The sequence below is a fragment of the Equus caballus genome, chromosome 16 (genome assembly GCF_041296265.1).
Source record: "Equus caballus isolate H_3958 breed thoroughbred chromosome 16, TB-T2T, whole genome shotgun sequence".
NCBI classification, from domain to species: domain Eukaryota; kingdom Metazoa; phylum Chordata; class Mammalia; order Perissodactyla; family Equidae; genus Equus; species Equus caballus.
This window is the reverse complement of record NC_091699.1, coordinates 62,980,400-62,999,841: the sequence shown is the minus strand read 5'-3', so window position 1 is coordinate 62,999,841 and position 19,442 is coordinate 62,980,400.

Genomic DNA, 19,442 nt, shown 5'->3' with positions numbered 1-19,442 from the left:
ACCAACCAGACCTAATAGACATCTGTAGAACACTCCATCCAAAATCAACAGAATACACACTCTTCTCAAATGCACATGGACCATTCTCCAGGATAGAACATATGTTAAGGCATAAAACATGTCTCAATAAATTTTAAAGTACTGAAATCATACAAAGCATCTTCTCCAACCACAATGGAATTAAATTAAATTCAATAACAGAAGGAATTTTGTGGAATTCACAAATACGTGGAAATTAACCCACTCATAAATAAAGGGTCAAAGAAGAAATAACTAGGGAAATTAGAAAATACTTTAAGATGAATGAAGATGAAAACACAATATTCCAAACTATGGGATTCAGATAAAGCAGTTCTCAAAGGGAAATTTACAGCTATAAACGCCTACACTTGGGGCCGGCCCAGTGGCACAGCAGTTAAGTGTGCACATTCCGCTTTGGCGGCCCAGGGTTTGCTGGTCCAGATCCCAGGTGCGCACATGGCACCACTTGGCACACCATGCTGTGATAGGCGTCCCACATATAAAGTAGAAGAAGATGGGCATGGATGTTAGCTCAGGGCCAGTCTTCTTCAGCAAAAAGAGGAGGATTGGCAGCAGATGTTAGCTCGGGGCTAATCTTCCTCAAAAAAAAAAAGCCTACATTTTAAAAAAAGAAACCCGTCAAATCTATTGCCTAACTTTCCATCTTATGAAACTAGAAAAAGAAGAGCAAATTAAACCCAAAGCAAACAAGAGGAAGGAAATAATAAAGATTCAAGCAGATATAAACAAAATAAAGAATAGAAAAATAACAGAGAAAAGGACCAAAACCAAAAGTTGGTTCTTTGAAAAGATCAACAAAATTGACAAATCTTTAGCTAGACTGACTAAGAAAAAAAGAGAAGACTCAGATTGATAAAATCAGGAATAAAAGAGAAGACGTTACTACAGACTTTACATAAATAAAAAGGATTGGAAATACTATGAACAATTGTATGCCAACAAATTAGACAACCTACATGAAATGCACCAGTTCCTAGAAAGACAAACTACTGAAACTGGCTCAAGAAGAAATGGAAAATCTGAATAGAATTATAATAAGTAATGACATTGAATTTGTAATCTGGGCACCAATGTGTCAAACTAAACATCAGGGTTCTTACTACCAAGGAAGAAGAAGAGAAAGAATGTGGGGGGCTCCTATCAGTCTCTGCCACAGCCACTATTAACACTTGGGTGCCCTTTTTAGAGTAACATATATATGTAACTTATCACATGGACCGTTTGGTAGCCTAAGCAATTAGGTTTATTGGAAATTAAAAACAGAGGAACATTTCAAAGAAAATCTGTGTCACTCACCAAGTTTACTACCTTGCCAAATTGGTGATTTGTCTATAAAGAGACAATCGGTTGTGGGTTTTTTCATCTTCCTTTCCAACAGGGTGATGCGAAGTCCCTCTCAGAGAGATCTCATCCAATCCCACAGCTCCAGTTACCAACTCTGTGCTGCTTTCTCTAGAACGAGTTCTCCAGCCCAAATCCTGCTCTTAAGCTCCGGAGCCTTATACCCAATGCCCTCCTGAACATCGCCACTTGAACGTTCTGCAGGTATTTCAAACCCAACATGTCTGAAACTGAATGAACTCTCTGAGTGTGGCCTTTCTGATTAAATGATTAAATGCCTCTCTGGCATATGACTAAGGCTACTGACTCCATCCGTGTGTTGTAGATCGAAGCTAATGCATACAATCATTAGATGAAACCATATGAAATCGCCAGATTTGTAGGACAAAAACTTGAATATCTGCAGTTTTTCGAGCTTCAACCTAATATATCACACCTTAGGTCAAAGTACTTTAAAGTAATTTATAGGCATCCTGACAGATTGTCTTAGGCAATACAGAATGCCATTATATTTGCAAAGTATAAAGTCATTATATTTATAAAAGAAGTCATTCAAAGAATTTATGAAGACCTTCATAAAGGGGTTCAGTTTGTCATTACACCTGTATAATTATAAAGATTTTACTGGTAATGTGGCCAGCAGCCACTGATCTTCCCACCAGGAGGCCTTTCCTCTTCCAGCTCCCCCCAATTCTGCCCACAGGGATTCTAATCTCTCACAGAGACCCAGGAAGAACTGGAAGTGGCATGAGGAGAATGATCATTAAGTTTATGAAATCAGTGAGTTTAGTTTTGGACACAATTCAGGTTAATAGGTTTTAGTCAGATGTTGGCGCTAAACTTTCAAGATAAAATATGCAATATGTGATTTGTAATAGATATTTCCCTTTTTAAAAATAAGACATGGAGGTGAAATTTACATTATATAAAATTAACTGTTTTAAAGTGAAAAATTCAGTAGCATTTAGTACATTCACATTGTTGAGCAACCACCACCTCTATCTAGTTCCAAAAAATTTCTCTCACTCTAAAGTCAAACCTTTTATCCATCAAGCCATTTCTCCCTGCTCACCTCTGCCCACCAGCTCCTGGAAACCACCAAGGTGCATTCTGTCTCTATGAATTTACCTATTCTAGACAGTTCATATAATAGAATCATACAATAAGTGACCTTTTGTTTCTGGCTTCTTTCGCTTAGCATAATGTGTTGGAGGTCATCCACGTGGTAGCATGTACCAGTACTTCATTTCTTTTTATAGCTAAATAGTATTTCACTGTATGTATATACCACAATTTATCTGTTCATCCATTGATGTACATTTGGGCTGTTTCCACTCCTTGGCTATCACGAATAGTGCTGCTGTGAATGTATACATGCACTTATTTGTGTGTCTGGTTTCAATTCTTTTGGGTGTATACCTAGGAGTGAAATGTGGAGTCCTATGGTAATCCTATGTTTAACTTTTAGAAGAACTGACAAACAGTTTTCCATGACTGAACCATTTTGCATTCCCACAACAACGTACAAGGGTTCCAATGTCTCTATATCCTTGTCAACACTTGTTATTTTCTGTTTTTTTATAACAGCCATCCTGGTGGGTGCAAAGTGGTACCTCATTGTGGTTTTGATTTTCATTTCCTTAATGAATGACTAATGAGGCTGAGCATCATTTCATGTACTTGTTGGCCATTTGTACATCTTCTTTGGAGAAATGTCTATCCAAGTCCTTTGTCCACTTTAAAATTGGGTTGTTTGTCTTTTTACTGTTGAATTGTGAAAGTTCTTCATATATTCTGGATATTAGCCCTTATTGCACTATTTTCTCCTGTTATCTAGGTTGTCTTTTAATTTTCTTGATAATGTCTTTTGATGCACAGAATTTTTAAAGTTTTCATGAAGTCCAATTAACTAATTGGTTGTTGTTGTTGCTCATGCTTTTGGTGTCATATTTAGGAATACATTGCCAAATCTAAGGTCATGAAGATTTACCCCCTGTTTTCTTTTAAGGGTTTTATAGGTTTTAGCTCTTACATTTAGGTCATGGATCCACTTTGAGTTAATTTTCCTATACGGTGTGAGACAGGGATCCAGGTTTATTCTTTTGCATTTGGATATCCAGTTGTCCCAGCACCATTTGCTGAAGAGATTCTTCTTTACCCCATTGATGGGGCTTGACAGCTTTGTTGAAAATCAATTGGCCATAAATATATGGATTTATTTCTGAACTCTCTATTCCAGTTGTCTAATGTCCATCCTTATGCCAATAACATACTATTTTGATTACTGTGGCTTTTAGTAAGTTTTGAAATAAGGAGATTTGAATCTTCCAACTTTGGTCTTTTTTCAAGATTGTTTTAGCTATTCGGGGCAGGTATTTCCCTTTTACTCCAAAGCCAATTTCTGCTTTCATCCAGGTTTGTGATTGTTTCTAGACCATGATGGGCGCCTCCAGCTATGACAGCATTATTTGAAATAATGCCAAACTTCCAAACAAGGTATTATTCCTCTGATAGAAAGAGACTTGTCTGGGTCTTGTGAAACCACATTTATTTCATAAGGAAAAAAGTAAGTCAAACAAGATTTTTGTTTTAGTTTTTTTGGTATATAAGTGAAAACAATACATTTATGGGCTGAAATATTTGTCTAAATAGGAGACAAAAAAGAATCCTTTTTCCGTAGTACAGATACAATTCTAGGCACTATGGTAAGTCTAACATGGTGGACACAAAGTCAAGATTTGGATGATATTCTTGCTGTCTGAGAGTAGTAAGGCAGGTCCATCTGAACAAAACTCTGTGAGTACACTTGTTATTTTCTTTTGGCCCTCCTTTTCCATTGCCCATCTTGCCTTTTCTTCCTAACTTCCATCCTGGTCCTATTCTCACACCTCCCTCTCTGAACATCTTTCCATCCTCCTTCTCATTTCCTGTCCTCCTCCTGCCCTACTTTCTCTTCCTTGCCCTTCAAAACTCCCATCCCCTCACTGAAATCCAGCTCAATTTTAGGAAAACAAGTTGGTTAAACTGATTCTCAGAAAGGGGCGTCAACAACTACTCACTACCACCACCAAAACACTCTTAGCCCTGAGAGTTTATTTGTTAGCCCAAGAAGTGGGCTTATTTGTGCTTATTTGTTAGCCCAAGAAGTAGCCAGCAGGTGGAATAATTGCAGATTGTCTAGGAAAGGCATTTGAGTCCCTGTGGGTCTTCTATAAAATTGCTCCAATGAGCCTATGGTGCATATATTTTGCGACAACCTAGGATCTGTCTCAGTTTTCTGTTTTCCTTTGGAGCAGAATCTGGTCCATCATATATGGCAGGGAGTATTTTAGAGACGGATCTATGGCTGGTTCCTTCTGGTTCCACCTTAGTCAAGGGCTGAGTCTTTCCTTTCATTTTATCAGTGCATCCCTCTGGACATCCAAGTTTTCACTTTCTGCTCTGGGCTATTGTGCCATGTGTTGTCCACATAGGGTCATTCTTTCCAAATGATCAATATGTTTTGTGCTGCCTGCTGCCAGTGATTAGCCTTCACTGACTCCCGCAGGAGGAACCCTGACACTAATGGAGATTCCCCTTTCTTGTGGCTCCCCACTGCTGAGGAGTGCTGCCTGCAGTTGGAGGTTCTATTCTTGTAACTTCCTCCCCAAAGGCCTGGTGGTTCATAACCAGCTGCCTGGGTTGGTATTAGACCTCTACTCCTTTTCATTTCTCAGGGACAGGAACCCTCACACACAGCTGCTTGAATTCCTTTTTTTTTTTCATTCAGTTCACGTATATTTCTAGCAGGTATATTAGATCTTGTGTCCCAGTCAACATAACTCTCCCCAACTTTGAAACAGTTCCGATAATTATCTGACCTCAGCTTCCAAACACTACTTAACTCTAATAAGAGAGAAAAGTCTGCAGCTTGTCAGGAGCAGAATTTGACTGGAAAAGGAAAAAAACAAAGCCCATGGTTATAATAAATACTTCAATAGCACCACAGCCGCATTTAGTATTTTAAAAATTATATTCAGGTTCTTTTGTGTCTAGCTTATTTCACTTAGTATGATGTCTTCAAGGTTCATCCATGTTGTAGCATGTGTCAGAATTTCCTTCCTTTTTCAGGCTGAATAATATTCCTTGGTGTGTATATATACCATATTTTGTTTATCTGTTCATCATTTGGGTTGTTTCCACCTTTTGGCTATTGTGAATAATGCTACTATGAACAGAGGTACACAATTATTTGTTCAAGCCCCTGTTTTCAATTCTTTTGGATGTATGCAGAAGTGGAATTGCTAGATCGTATGGTAATTCTGTGATTAATTTTTTGAGGAACCACCATACTGTTTTCCACGGCAGCTGAACCATTTTACATTCTCACCAGCAATGCTTAAGGGTTTCAATTTCTCCACATTCTCACAACTTGTTATTTCCTGTTTTTTTGATAATAGCCATCCCAATGGGTTTGAAGTGGTATGTCATGGTAGTTTCGATTTGCATTTCCCTAATGATTAGTGATGTTGAACATCTTTTTATGTGCTTATTGGTCATTTGTATATCTTCTTTAGAGAAATAACAGTTTGAGTCCTTTGCCCTTTTTTTTTTTTTTTTGAGGAAGATTAGCCCTGATCTAACTACTGCCAATCCTCCTCTTTTTGCTGAGGAAGGCTGGCCCTGAGCTAACATCCGCGCCTATCTTCCTCTACTTTATATTTGGGACGCCTACCACAGCATGGCTTGCCAAGCGGTGCTATGTCTGCACCTGGGATCCGAACCAGTGAACCCTGGGCCGCCGATGCAGAACGTGTAAACTTAACCACTGTGCCACCAGGCCAGCCCCTGCTTTGCCATTTTTAAATCAAGTTGTTTGTTTTTATGTTGTTGAGTTGTAGGGGTTCTTTATATATTCTGGATATTAATCTCTTATTAGATACGATTTGCAAATATTTTCTTCCATTCCATGGGTTGCCTTTTCACTCTGTTGACAGTGTCCTTTGATGCGTGAAAGTTTTAAATTTTGATGAAGTACAATTTATCTATTTTTTTTCCTTTGTTTCTGGTGCTTTTGGTGTCATATCCAAGAAATCACTGCCACATCCATTGTCATGCAGTCTGTCCACTGTGTTTTCTCTTTTTTTGTGTGAGGAAGATTGGCCCTGAGCTAACATTTGTTGCCAATCTTCCTCTTTTTGCTTGAGGAAGATTGTCCCTCAGCTAACATCTGTGCCAATCTTCCTCTATTTTTATATGAGGGACTCTGCCACAGCATGATGAGTGGTGTGTAGGTCCATGCCTGGGATCTGAACCTGCGAACCCCAGGATGCCAAAGCAGAGCATGAGAACTTAACCACTACACCACCAGGCTGGCCCCCCTATGTTTTCTTCTAAGAGTTTTATAGTTTTGGCTCATACATTTAGGTCTTTAATCCATTTTGAATTAATTTTTGTATATGGTATAAGGTAAGGATCTAACTTCATTCTTTTGCACACGGATATCATTTTCCTCTTCTACCTTTTTGTTTTAACATTTTATATTCAACTCAGGCTTATTTGGAAATGATTTTAAAGTATAATATTAAGATTAAGAATCTAAACTGATTTTATTTGCAAGTTGCTGATCCATTTTCCAAAGCAATGTCTTTCCTTTTGACAATTACTATTTTGTAACAGCTTTTTGAGTTATAATTCACATCCTATACAATTCACACATTTAAAGTGTAAAATTCAGTAGTTTTTAGTATATTCACAGAGTTGTGCAACCATTACCACATTTTTAGAACGTTTTCATTACCCCAAAAAGAAGCCCTGTATCTTTTAGCTCTCACCCTCCGTTTTCCCCCAACAACTCCAGCCTTAGGCAATCACTAACCTACTTTCTATCTCTATAGATTTGCCCATTTTGGACAAAGTATGTACTAAGAATCATACAATATGTGTTTTTTTGTAACTGGCTTCTTTCACTTAGCATACTGTTTTCAAGGTTTGTCCATGTTGTAGCATGTACCAATATTTCATTCCTTTTTGTTGCCAAATAATACTCCATTGTATAGATATACATTGCATAGATATTTTATTTACCCATTCATCAGTTGATAGATATTTGGGTTGTTTCCACTTTTTGGCTATTTTGAATAATGTTACTATGAACATTTATTTACAAGTTTTTGTGTGGACATATGTTTTCAGTTCTTTTGAGTATACATCCAGGAGCGGGATTGCCAAGTCAAATGGTAACTCTATATTTCACCTTTGAAGAACTGCCAGACTGTTTTCTGAATTGAGGTTTCACCGTTTTACATTCCTACCAACAGTGTTGTGATTTCTCCCCACCCTTGCCAACACTCATTATTATCTTTTTTATTACCCTAGTGGGTCTGAAATGGTATCTCATTGTGGTTTTGATTTCCCTGATGGCCAGTGATGTTGATCATCTTTTCGTGTGTTTATTGGTCATTTGTGTATCTTCTTTTACCCGATTATTTTTTATGTCTTCTTTATCATACCTACCTATTCTATTCCATTTAACTGTCTGTTGTTTCATCAGAGCCATACATTTCTTCCTTTTTTTTTGAGGAAGATTAGCACTGAGCTAACATATGCTGCCAATCCTCCTCTTTTTGCTGAGGAAGACTGGCCCTGAGCTAACATCTGTGCCCATCTTCCTCTACTTTATATGTGGGATGCCTGCCATAGCACGGCTTGCCAGGTGGTGCCATGTCTGCACCCAGGATTCGAACTGGCGAACCCCGGGCTGCTGAAGCAGAACGTGTACACTTAACCGCTGTTCCACTGGCTGGCCCAACATTTCTTTATTTTGTGTGTTTTAATATCTAATAGGACTACTCTCTGAACTCCACCTTTCCTCCACCTCCTTTACTTTTTCTGAATTGTCTTGGATAGTCTCTCTTATTAATTTATTGGGAAGAACTTTAGAAATTGACACATTACCACACTGACAAAATAGAGACACCTTTGTTTACAACCATTCCTTATGCATTCCTTACAGTATTCTGATGCAGTTCATATACATTCTAAACATCCTGTGGTGATTACACTGGAAATGGTGTACATGCAACTTGTGATTTTAATGAAATATTATTGCAATAGCTTTAGAAAGGCAGTTGACACATATGAAAGTGTTAACTTGAATCAATTGATGCCAGAGGATAATGCTTGATCTGTCGTAAGAGATTTTATCTCAATATTTCTCCTAGCTGTCCCTTAGTGTAGGGAATTGCTTACCAAGCTAGTCTCTTTGCACAAATTTCAATTTTCCAGCATTTGATTAATCTTGACAATTGGGATTCTCCATGGAAACTGTGGAGCAAGATGCTACACCTTCCAAAAAACATAAAAATAATGCTCTTTTATTTGTCGCCTGGCAACAGTACTCTTTGTTTTTATTCATAGTGGAATTTAGTTTTGCTGACTGGTGTAGCTTTGGCAGGGAGAGGGAAGGGAGAAAATCATTCTCTCAACATTCAAAAAATTGACGGGGCAGTTTAATCTTTTTCTTTTTTGAAGTCCCAGGTGAGGTCTTTGTGACCCTAAAGAACATAAAAAGCGTATATAGAAGAGCATAAAGCGTATTAAATAGAAAGGCAGAGTGAGTACAATCAGAGAGGAACCTTCATTAAGGGTCTTTGATGACAAAGGATCTTTGATTAAGGGACATATAGATGAAACTGTCATGGTTCTCAAGTGGTGTGGGTTCAAACTGCATTTATAAGGCTCAACAGTAAGTCTCAGTCTAAATTTCATTTTTTCTTCCATCCTGGTTGGTCCCTGTGGTAGACAGTATTGTTTGCTCTGATTCTTCCTTCCCCACCCTTACCATGGTGACTATGGATAGAGTACACTTCTCCACCTCATTCACTCTGGGCTTGGGCTATAGACTACGGATAGATGTAACATATGCCGTGTCTGGCCAGAGACTTTATATGAATTTGTGAAATATGGCTTGACTTCTGCATTTCTGCCATTTGCCATGAGGAGAGGATGCCCCAGGCAGTATAACATGCATAGAAGGTCATGTATTATAAGTATACACTTCAATGAATTTTCACAAACTAAACTCACCCATGTAACCAGCACCCAGATCAAGAAACAAGATTTCCAGCACCCCAGAAAGCCTTTGTCATACTCCCTTCCAGTCACTAATCCCCCAAGTACAACCACTCTCTTGATCCTGACTTCTTTATTTTTGATTGAGGAAGATTAGCCCTGAACTAACATCCGTGCCAATCTTCCTCTATTTTTTTTGTACGTGCCTGTTTTTATATTTTGTATAAACAGAATCATATGGTACAGATGCTGTTTTGTTTTTTATTCACTTTGCTCAGCATTATTTGTGAGATTCATCCATTTTTTTCTCCATAGCTGTAGGTTGTTAATTTTCATTGCTCTATGTTATCCCATTGCATGAATATACCATGACTTACTTATCTATTTGACTGCTGATGAGTAGTTGAATAGTTTTCAATTTTACACTATTGCAAATATTGTTTTTATGTATATTCTATCTCATGCATATTATGGATTGACTTGTGTCCTCCAAAAAGTTGTGTGAGGTACTAACCCCTGGAACCTGTGAATCTGATGCTGTTTGGAGATAAAGTCTTTGAAGAAAGTTAAGATGAGGTCATACTTAATTAAGGTGGGCCCTAATCCATGTGACTGGTGTCCTTATAAGAAGAGGAGAGACACAGAGACAGAGAACTCAGGGAGAAGATGGCCATGTGAAAGCAAAGGCAGAGATTGGAGGGAAGCATCTGTAAGCCAAAGACAGCTAAGGATTGCCAGCCATCACTAGAAGCTAAGGGAAAGACATAGAACAGATTCTTCCTCACAGCCCTGCTTACATCTTGATTTCAGACTTCTAGCCTCCAGAGGAGTGATGTCAGCATCACAGCAGAGTGAACTTGCCCAGGACCCTCTCCCCTCCAACATACAACAAAAAGGGGCATCCATACTCCAACAGAAGACGTCCTAACACAACACAAAAACATTGGAGAGACAGCAACCATATGACAGAGGGCGGAGAGGCTGGAACACCCCTCAGAGGAGCTGGAACACGGTGAGAGAGAACTTCACTCCCTCCCCTAAAGACTGTGATCCATGACTGCAGGAGGCACCATGAGGGAAGGAACGGGGGAGGGGACAATTCATTCGCAGGATCATCAAGTGCTCCCTAGGGCCCTTGCAGCCTAAAGGGAAGCCCTCTAATGGGGTGAAAGCTTTCATGGTGGATGACCTCATCAAGTCAATACCCCAGGAGACCAAATAGCAGAGCAGAGCAAGAAAACCCCAAGAACATGCAGGAGAAAGTGCCCCTCCCTGCACCTGCCCCACATGCTCCACTGCCTTGGATTTTGGCTGAAGGCAGAGGGCTCAGAATATGTGGCTCTCGACCCCTACCCAGTGGCAATAGGCAGTAACTGCAATGAAATAATATCAGAATGCGAAAGACCTGACCCACCTCTAGCAATGTCAGACACTACATCATATCTCCAGACCAAAGAGAAAATTACAAGTACTCAGAATTCAGTCCTGAGGGCACAGAAATATGTAATCTAAGTGACAATGAATTCAAAATAGCTATCATCAAAAAACTCAACAAGGTAAAAGAGAATGTAGAGAAACAATTTAACGAGTTCAGGAGCTACTTCACAAAAGAGATTGAAACTATAAAGATAAATCAATCAGAAAAATTGGAGATGAAAGACACAATGGAAGAGATAAAACAAAATACAGATTCTCTGAATGCCCGAGTGGACATCATAGAGGAGCATATCAGAATAATCGAAGATAGACATGTTGAAATGCTCCAGATGGAGGAGAGAGAACTAAGACTAAAAAGAAATGAAGAAAGTCTCTGAGAAATATCCAACTCAATGAGGAAATGAAACATAAGAATTATAGGTATTCAAGAAGGAGAAGAGAAGGAGAATGGAGCAGAAAGCATGTTCAAAGAAACAATAGCAGAGAATGTCCCAAATCTAGCGAAAGAGAGGGAAATCTGTGTGGAGGAGGCTTCCAGATCTCCTAGATTTGTCAATGAAAAAAGACCTACTGCAAGGCATATAGTAAAAACTGGCAAAAATGAATGACAAAGAAAGAATACCAATGGCAGCAAGGCAGAAGAAAATAACCTACAGGGGGACCCCTATCAGGCTTTCAGTGGATTTCTCTGCAGAAACCTTACAAGCTAGTAAAGAATGGAATGACATATTTAAATCGTTAAAAGACAAAAATCTTCAGCCAAGAATACTCTATCCAGCAAAAATATCCTTCACATATGAGGGAGAAATGAAAACTTTCCCAGACAGGGGGCCGGCTCCATGGCTGTGTGGTTAAGTTTGCGCACTCTGCTTCAGCAACCCAGGGTTTCACCAGTTTGGGTCCTGGGCACGGACGTAGCACCACTCATCAAGCCATGTTGAGGCAGCATCCCACATGCCACAACTGGAAGGACCCACAACTAAAATACACAACTGTGTACTGGGGGGCTTTGGGAGAAAAAGGAAAAATAAAATCTTTAAAAAAAACTTTTCCAGACAAACAAAAGCTAAGGGATTTTGTAGCCACGAGACCCCCACCTATAAGAAATCATCAAGAAGGCCCTCATACCTGAAAAAAAGAAAGGATGGGGAGAGAAAAGGGTCACAAAACACAGAATAAGGAGATAAATAGGTAGACGGAATCAGAATAGGATAGCAAATACTCAAGTATAGCATTAAGCTAAAGGGAAGGAAAACACCAAAAACAAAGAATCCTGTCATTTTAACCACAAACTCACAACGCAAGATGGAATAAGATATGAGAAAAACAACTTAGGAGGGGAAGAGGAAATGGACTGAATCAATTTAGACTAAGGAAATACGAGGCCATCAGAAAATGGACTATCTTATACATGAGATTCTGAATACAAACCCCAGGATAACCACTAAATAAACAAGCAGAACAGAGACACAAAGAATAAATAAGGAGAAAACAAAGAAACACATCATAAAAAAACTACATAATTCAATGGGGAGACCAAAACACACAGGATGAGAAACAAAGGAAATGCAGGAAAACCAGAAAACAAGTGATAAAATGACAGCATTAAGTCCTCATATATCAATAATTACCCTAAATGTAAATAGATTGAATTCTCCAATAAAAAGACACAGAGTGGCAAGATGGATTAAAACACAAGACCCAACAATATGCTGCCTCCAGGAAACACATCTCAGCTCCAATGACAAACACAGGCTCAGAGTGAAGGGATGGAAGACAATATTCCAAGCTAATGGCAAACAAAAGAAACAGGTGTTGCAATACTTATATCAGACAAAGTAGACTTCAAGATAAGACAGGTAGGAGCTGGCCCCGTGACCAAGTGGTTAAGTTCACGTGCTCTGCTGCAGGTGGCCCAGTGTTTCATTGGTTCGAATCCTGGGCGTGGACAAGGCACTGATCATCAAACCACGCTGAGGCAGCATCCCACTTGACCCACAACGAAGAATATACAACTATGTACTGGGAGACTTTGGGGAGAAAAAGGAAAAAATAAAATCTTTAAAAAAAAAAAGATAAAACAGGTAAAGAGAGACAAAGAGGGACAGTATATAATGATCAAAGGGACACTCCACCAAGAGGAAATAACACATAATATCTATGCACCCAACACAGGAGCACCAAATTTCATAAAGCAACTTTTAACAAACCTAAAAGAAGATATTAATAATAACACAATAATAGTAGGGGACTGCAACACTCCACTCGCATCAATGGATAGATCATCCAGACAGAAAATCAGCAAGGAAACAGTGGAATTAAATGAAAAGCTAAACCAGTTGGACTTAATGGACACATATAGAACACTCCATCCAAAAACAGCAGAATACTCATTCTTCTCAAGTGCACATGGAACATTCTCAAGGATAGACCATATGTTGGGAAACAAGGCAAGCCTCAATAAATTTAAGAAAATTGAAATAATCACAAGCATCTTTTCCAATCACAATGCTATAAAGCTACAAATTAATTACAATAAAAAAGCTGAGAAAGAGACAAAGATGTGGAGACTAAACAACATGCTATTGAAGAAGCAATGGATCACTGAAGAAATTAAAGGAGAAATCAAAAAATATCTGGAGACAAATGAAAATAACATACCATACTAACGCATATGAGATGCAGCAAAAGCCATTTTCAGAGGGAAATTCATTGCAATACAGGTACACCTTAACAAACAAGAAAAATCCCAAATAAGCAATCTCAAATTACACCTAACTGAATTAGAAAAAGAAGAACAAACAAATCCCAAAGTCAGCAGAAGGAGAGAAATAATAAAAATCAGAGCAGAAATAAATGCTATTGAAACAAAAAAGACAGTAGAAAGGATCAATGAAACAAAGAGCTGGTTCTTTGAGAAGACAAATAAAATTGACAAACCCCCTAGCCAGACTTACAAAGGAAAAAAGAGAGAAAGCTCAGATAAACAAAATTAGAAATGATAGAGGAGAAATAACAACAGACACCACAGAAATACAACAGATTATAAGAGAATACTATGAAAAACTATATGCCAACAAAATGGATAATCTAGAGGAAATGGATAAATTCTTAGACTCTTAGTCTCCAGAACCATGAGAGAATAAATTTCTGTTCTTTTAAGGCACATAGTTTGTGATACTTTTTTTTACATAACCCCCAGGAAACTAATACAATGTCTTTTGGGGAACATATGCTAAAATGTTAACAGTGAGTGATGTTACACTCACACCAGTAGAGTATGAGAGTTCTAGTTGCTCCACGTTCTTCACCAGCACTTGGTACTCTCAGTTTTTTTATTTTGACCTTTCTAGTGAACGTGTAGTAGTATCACAATTTGGTTTTAGTTTTCCTAATGACTAATGATGTTAAGTATCTTTTCAACATCTTTTCAAAAGCACATGTTTGCCATCCATATATCTTCTTTAGTGAAGTATCTGTTCAAATCTTTTGCCCAGTTTTTATTGGGTAGGTTATTTTCTTTTTATTGAGTTTTGAGAGTTCTTTACATATTCTGGATACAAGTCCTTTATCAGATAAGTATTTTGCAAATATTTTCTTTAAAACTGTTTCTTTCTCTTAACAGTATCTTTCAAAGAGAAAAAGGTTTTAATTTTGATGAACTCTAATTTACAAATTTTTTGTTATGGATTATGCTTTGGTTCTGTAGGTAGGAAATCTTTGCCTAACCCAAGGTCAAAAGATTTTTCTCCTGTGTTTCCCCTGTGAGCCTTTTAACTGTAAATTTCTCAAAATCTTTTCCAATTATCTCAGAATGAAACCACATTTTCAACTGCATAATATTCTTCTGCTTCAGGTTGAAAGAGAACAAAAGAATCCAACCAAACATATCACAAATTCAATTAATTGACAAGTAAGAATAAATTACGTTGACTAGGATTGTCATTATCATTTGAATCTCAGCAGGATATGATATTAGCTCTTCTAGATAGAAGCTAGATTAGGGCATCATGGTTATAATAGTCATTTCAGTTGCAAATGGCAAAAACCCAAGCAAGAAAATGTTTAGAAACATTTGGAGTTCAAGCAACAGCATGTCTCTCTCTCTCTCTCTCTTTACGACTCAGTTCTACTTTCTTCTGGCTTGGCTCTAGTCTCTGTCAAATCACAACAGACACGGCAACTTCTGGCACAACAAAGCAATGGGGAAAGAGTGGTTGTTTAGTAAGAGGTCTTGGAAAAACTCGCTCACAACTTGGAGAAAAATAAAACTGGCTCCCTACCTGACACTACATACAGAGGTGAGTTCCAGACAGATTAAAGACCTAAATGTGAAAATAAATGTATAAAGTTAAAACGAGAAAATGTGGGAGACTACACATATTGAGAAAGGCTTCAACAAAACTCAAAAGCACAAACCATAGGAAAAAATTTGATAAAACTGAGTATTTATGTTCAATGAAGAACACTGTGAAGAAAGTTAGCAGACAAATAAGAGAAGATAGTTTTAATGACTAAAACTGATAGATGACTAATATCTAGAATGTCCAAGAGACTCTTGCAAATCAACAAGAAAAGAGGAACCCCTATAGGAAATGAGCAATTTACAAGAGATAAAACCAAACAGGCTAACAAGCATACGCTGGGATGCTCAATCAGGTTCGTTCATAATTAGAGGAATACAAAATAAAACAGCACTGAGGTTTCACTTTACACCTTTTAGACTGGCAAAAATTACAAAAATGGATAATGCCAAGTGTTGACTGGGATTAGGGGTACAGGATCCTGCAGGCCCTGCTGGCAGGAGCGGTGCAGACATTCTGGAGAGAAACTGTGCATTTCTTACCGAAATTAAGAAAACAGGGGTTGGCCCCGTGGCCGAGTGGTTAAGTTTGCATGCTCCGCTTCGGCGGCCCAGGGTTTTGCTGGTTCAGATCCTGGGCGTGGACATGGCACCACTCATCAGGCCATGCTGATGCAGCGTCCCACATAGCACAACCAGAGGCACTCACAACTAGAATATACAACTATGTACTGGGGGGCTTTGGGGAGAAGAAGAAGGAAAAAAGAAAAAAGATTGACAACAGTTGTTAGCTCAGATGCCAATCTTTAAAAAAAAAAAAAAAGAATACAGATCTTCCTCAACTTATGATGAAGTTATGTCCCAATAAACACATCATAAGTTGAAATACTGTAAGTAAAAAATGCGTTTAATACACCTAACCTAGTGAACATCACAGCTTAGCCTAAATGTGCTCAGAACACTCACATCAGACTACAGTTGGGCAAAAATCATCTAACACAAAGCCTATTTTATCATAAAATGTTTCATATCTCATGTAATTTATTGAATACTGTACTGAAAGTGAAAAACAGAATCGGTGTATGGGTCCAGCGTGGTTGTAAACGTAGTGGTTGTTTACCCTTGTGTCGTGTGGGTGATGGAGCTGTGTCTCACTGCTGCTACCCAGCACCAGGAGAGAGTATTGTACTCCCTCGTGTTGCTCTCCCCGGAGAAGAGCAAAATTCAAAATTTGAAGTACAGTTTCACTGAATGCACATCACTTTCACACCAAGTCAAAAAATCATAAGTTGAGCCATCATAAATTGGGGATAGTCTGTGTACATACCCTGTGCCACAGCATACATCCCTGGTTATATATCCCAAAGGAATTTTATACTAGCCTATATGCGAACAAGGATAAGAGTGTTTATCATAGTCTAGTTGTGTTGACAGGTAATTGGACACAATCTGAGTGTTCCCACTGTGGGAGTGGATAGGCAACATACGGTGGGGCACCATGCCTTTCCCCCAGGGGCAGAAAGCAAGAGAGACTCAAGGCAGCTGATGCGAGGTATTGTCAGGTTACACCTCCTCACAGCAGGTTTCTGCAGCAGCTGCTGACGAAAGGATGGGTTGTGAGGAGGGAATATGGGGCGGAAGAGCTGAGCAGCCACAGTCTAATGTTGCCAGGTATAGCAAATTGAGGAGAACTTGTTTTCATCTGTGAGAATGTACTCAGAGGTATGGATTTTTAAAGCTTTTATTTTTTTAAAGAAAGCACCAGAAGCTTTTTTTCCCCCTGCATGTACAAGCCTTCACAGGGAGAGCAATGGTGTTATATCTGCACAGAGGCTCCAGCTTAGACAAGCTCCACAAAGCCATCAGTGAATTCCCAGGACGCCAAGCCACTGAAGCAAGTTTCTGTCTCCATAAACCAAGACATAAGGGCCTGATGACTGTCTATGATGATCTAACGCTTTAGTGACATTGGGTTCTACCCTCTCTGTATTTCTAAATATTAAAAGTCAGCCTGGTGATGAAAAGCATGAACTTGCCTGAGTTTGAATTGGCTCCATCCCTTACTCGCTGTGACCTCTTTGTGCCTGAGATATCTCATCTGTAAAACAGAGATCATAGTACAACCTACATCATAGACTTTTGGTGAAGAGTCATGAGTTAATGCTGCAAAGTATTTAAACAGTACCTGGCATTGAGTAAGGGCTATAAAAAATATTGGCCATTATGATGAAAGCCAATTGGGATTTCTTCTTGTTGGTCCAGATTAAGCCAAATCCATTTTTTTTTTACTTTTATTTTTCCCCCCCAAATCCATTGTATGTCTACCAACACCACCTACCTTTGATGAGAATCCAGCTCCATGTTGTGTGCATATGCATCAAGTCCATGGACGGGAGGAAAGACCAGTGTGCACCTAGCTCTTGAGGATTTAACAAAGCCAGAACCTGCTGTTTTATAAAAATTCCCCCAGGGCAACATACAATAAATACTACTATTAATATTACTCCTTCTTTACAAATGGGGAAACTGAAGCACCAAAGAGTGATGTGGATAATGAAACTCACACCACTGGTTCCTGGGAGGTGAAATGTAAACCCAGCTATTTTGGTGAGACACCCCTCCCTTACGATTCTTCTAGAGGTGGCATTCTGCTCCCTGCGCCCCTGGCCCTCTAAGGCAGGGCAGGGTGGTAAATGGTCCTCAGGCTTTTGCTTTTCAATTGGCAACACCTAGAGCCCTGAAGGCATGACGCTATATTGATTAAATTAGTGGCGGGGTTATTAAGATTTTAGGCTTGAGCACCCAGCCTGGCAACTTCTTATTCTTCCTCCTAAAAACATTGTCACTACAATAACCCCCACCCGGTTAAGACTGCTCATTCTTCCTCCTAAAAACGTTGTCACTGCAACAACCCCCACCCAGTTAAGACTGCTCATTAATAATAACACTGCAGAGTACTTAATAGCTGCCAAGCCCATACCAAGTGCTTCGCAGGTATTATCTCATTTAATCTGCTAAACAATTAGTTGGGCACTATTATTACCCCTCTTCCCATTTTTCAGATGAGAAAACTGAGGCTTAGAAAGCAGAAGTTAAGGTTGTATGTAGGCAGGAAGCGGTGCTGCTGAGATATCAATCAGTGGAGTTCTATCACTTGCTCCTGTAGCATTTTATTTCCAGAATGTCTCCTGAGCCACTAGCTTCACCATAAATCTGCTCCCATCCTCACCAGGACTACCAAAAAAGGAAATCAAATGATAGGTTTAATAAAACATGGAAAACATTGTTTTACATTTCCAAAGCTGTACTTGTTCCAATCTGTGCTGAGTGGGAAGGAAGAAATAGCGTTAACCTCTTCATTAGTCAATCCTCCCCCACCAGACAGATTCAGCCCCATAAACAATAGATATAATTACACTGAACAATTGTGTGTTTATTTCCACATCTAGACACAGAGCTCACATTTGAAAACAAAAGAGAACAGAAATGAGAAAGCACCCTGCTGTTTTTTAATTCTTTGTGTCAAACTGTTTCTCTGCCTGGTTGCCTCTCTTGTGCTCAGGAGATATATATTCAGAGTATCAGAACTTTTTTAAAAAACCGTTTTGTAGAAGAATCGGTATTAACTTGAGTAAGACAATAGTGCATTTAAACAGCCTCTAGTCTTAGTGGAAACAAGGCATTTTAAATCATAGAGGATTTAGAAAATCATGAATGGATGCTAAAACTAGTGAGCGAACCTTTCGCGAGGAATGGGTTATTTACATTGTATCAGAGCATCTTCCCACAAGTTACCTATTAATTGTAAAGTGGAAAACAGTACCTTAACAGTGGCAAGACCTGGCAGACACCAACTTTATCAAGTGATCCAACATCACCAATACTGGGACAAACTGACATCAGGTGCCTCCTGAGATGATGCACTGAGAAAGATACAGCGTCATTTCTGCCCCAAAATGCACAATCTGAATCTAATCACGAGGAAACTTCAGGCAAACTCAAATTGAGGGACATTTTACAAAATAACTGGCCTGTATTCCTCAAAAGTGTCAATGTCATGAAAGACAAGGAAAGACTGAGGAAACGTTTCCAGGTTAAAAAGCAAAGTGCAATTGAGTGATTTTTAGTATATTCAGGGTTGTGCAACCATCACCACTATCTGATTCCAGGATATTTTCATAACCCCCCAAAAGAAACCCCCACACCCATTAGCAGTCACTCCCCATGCCCCCTCCCCTCAGCTCCTGGCAGCCACTGATAGTAGATC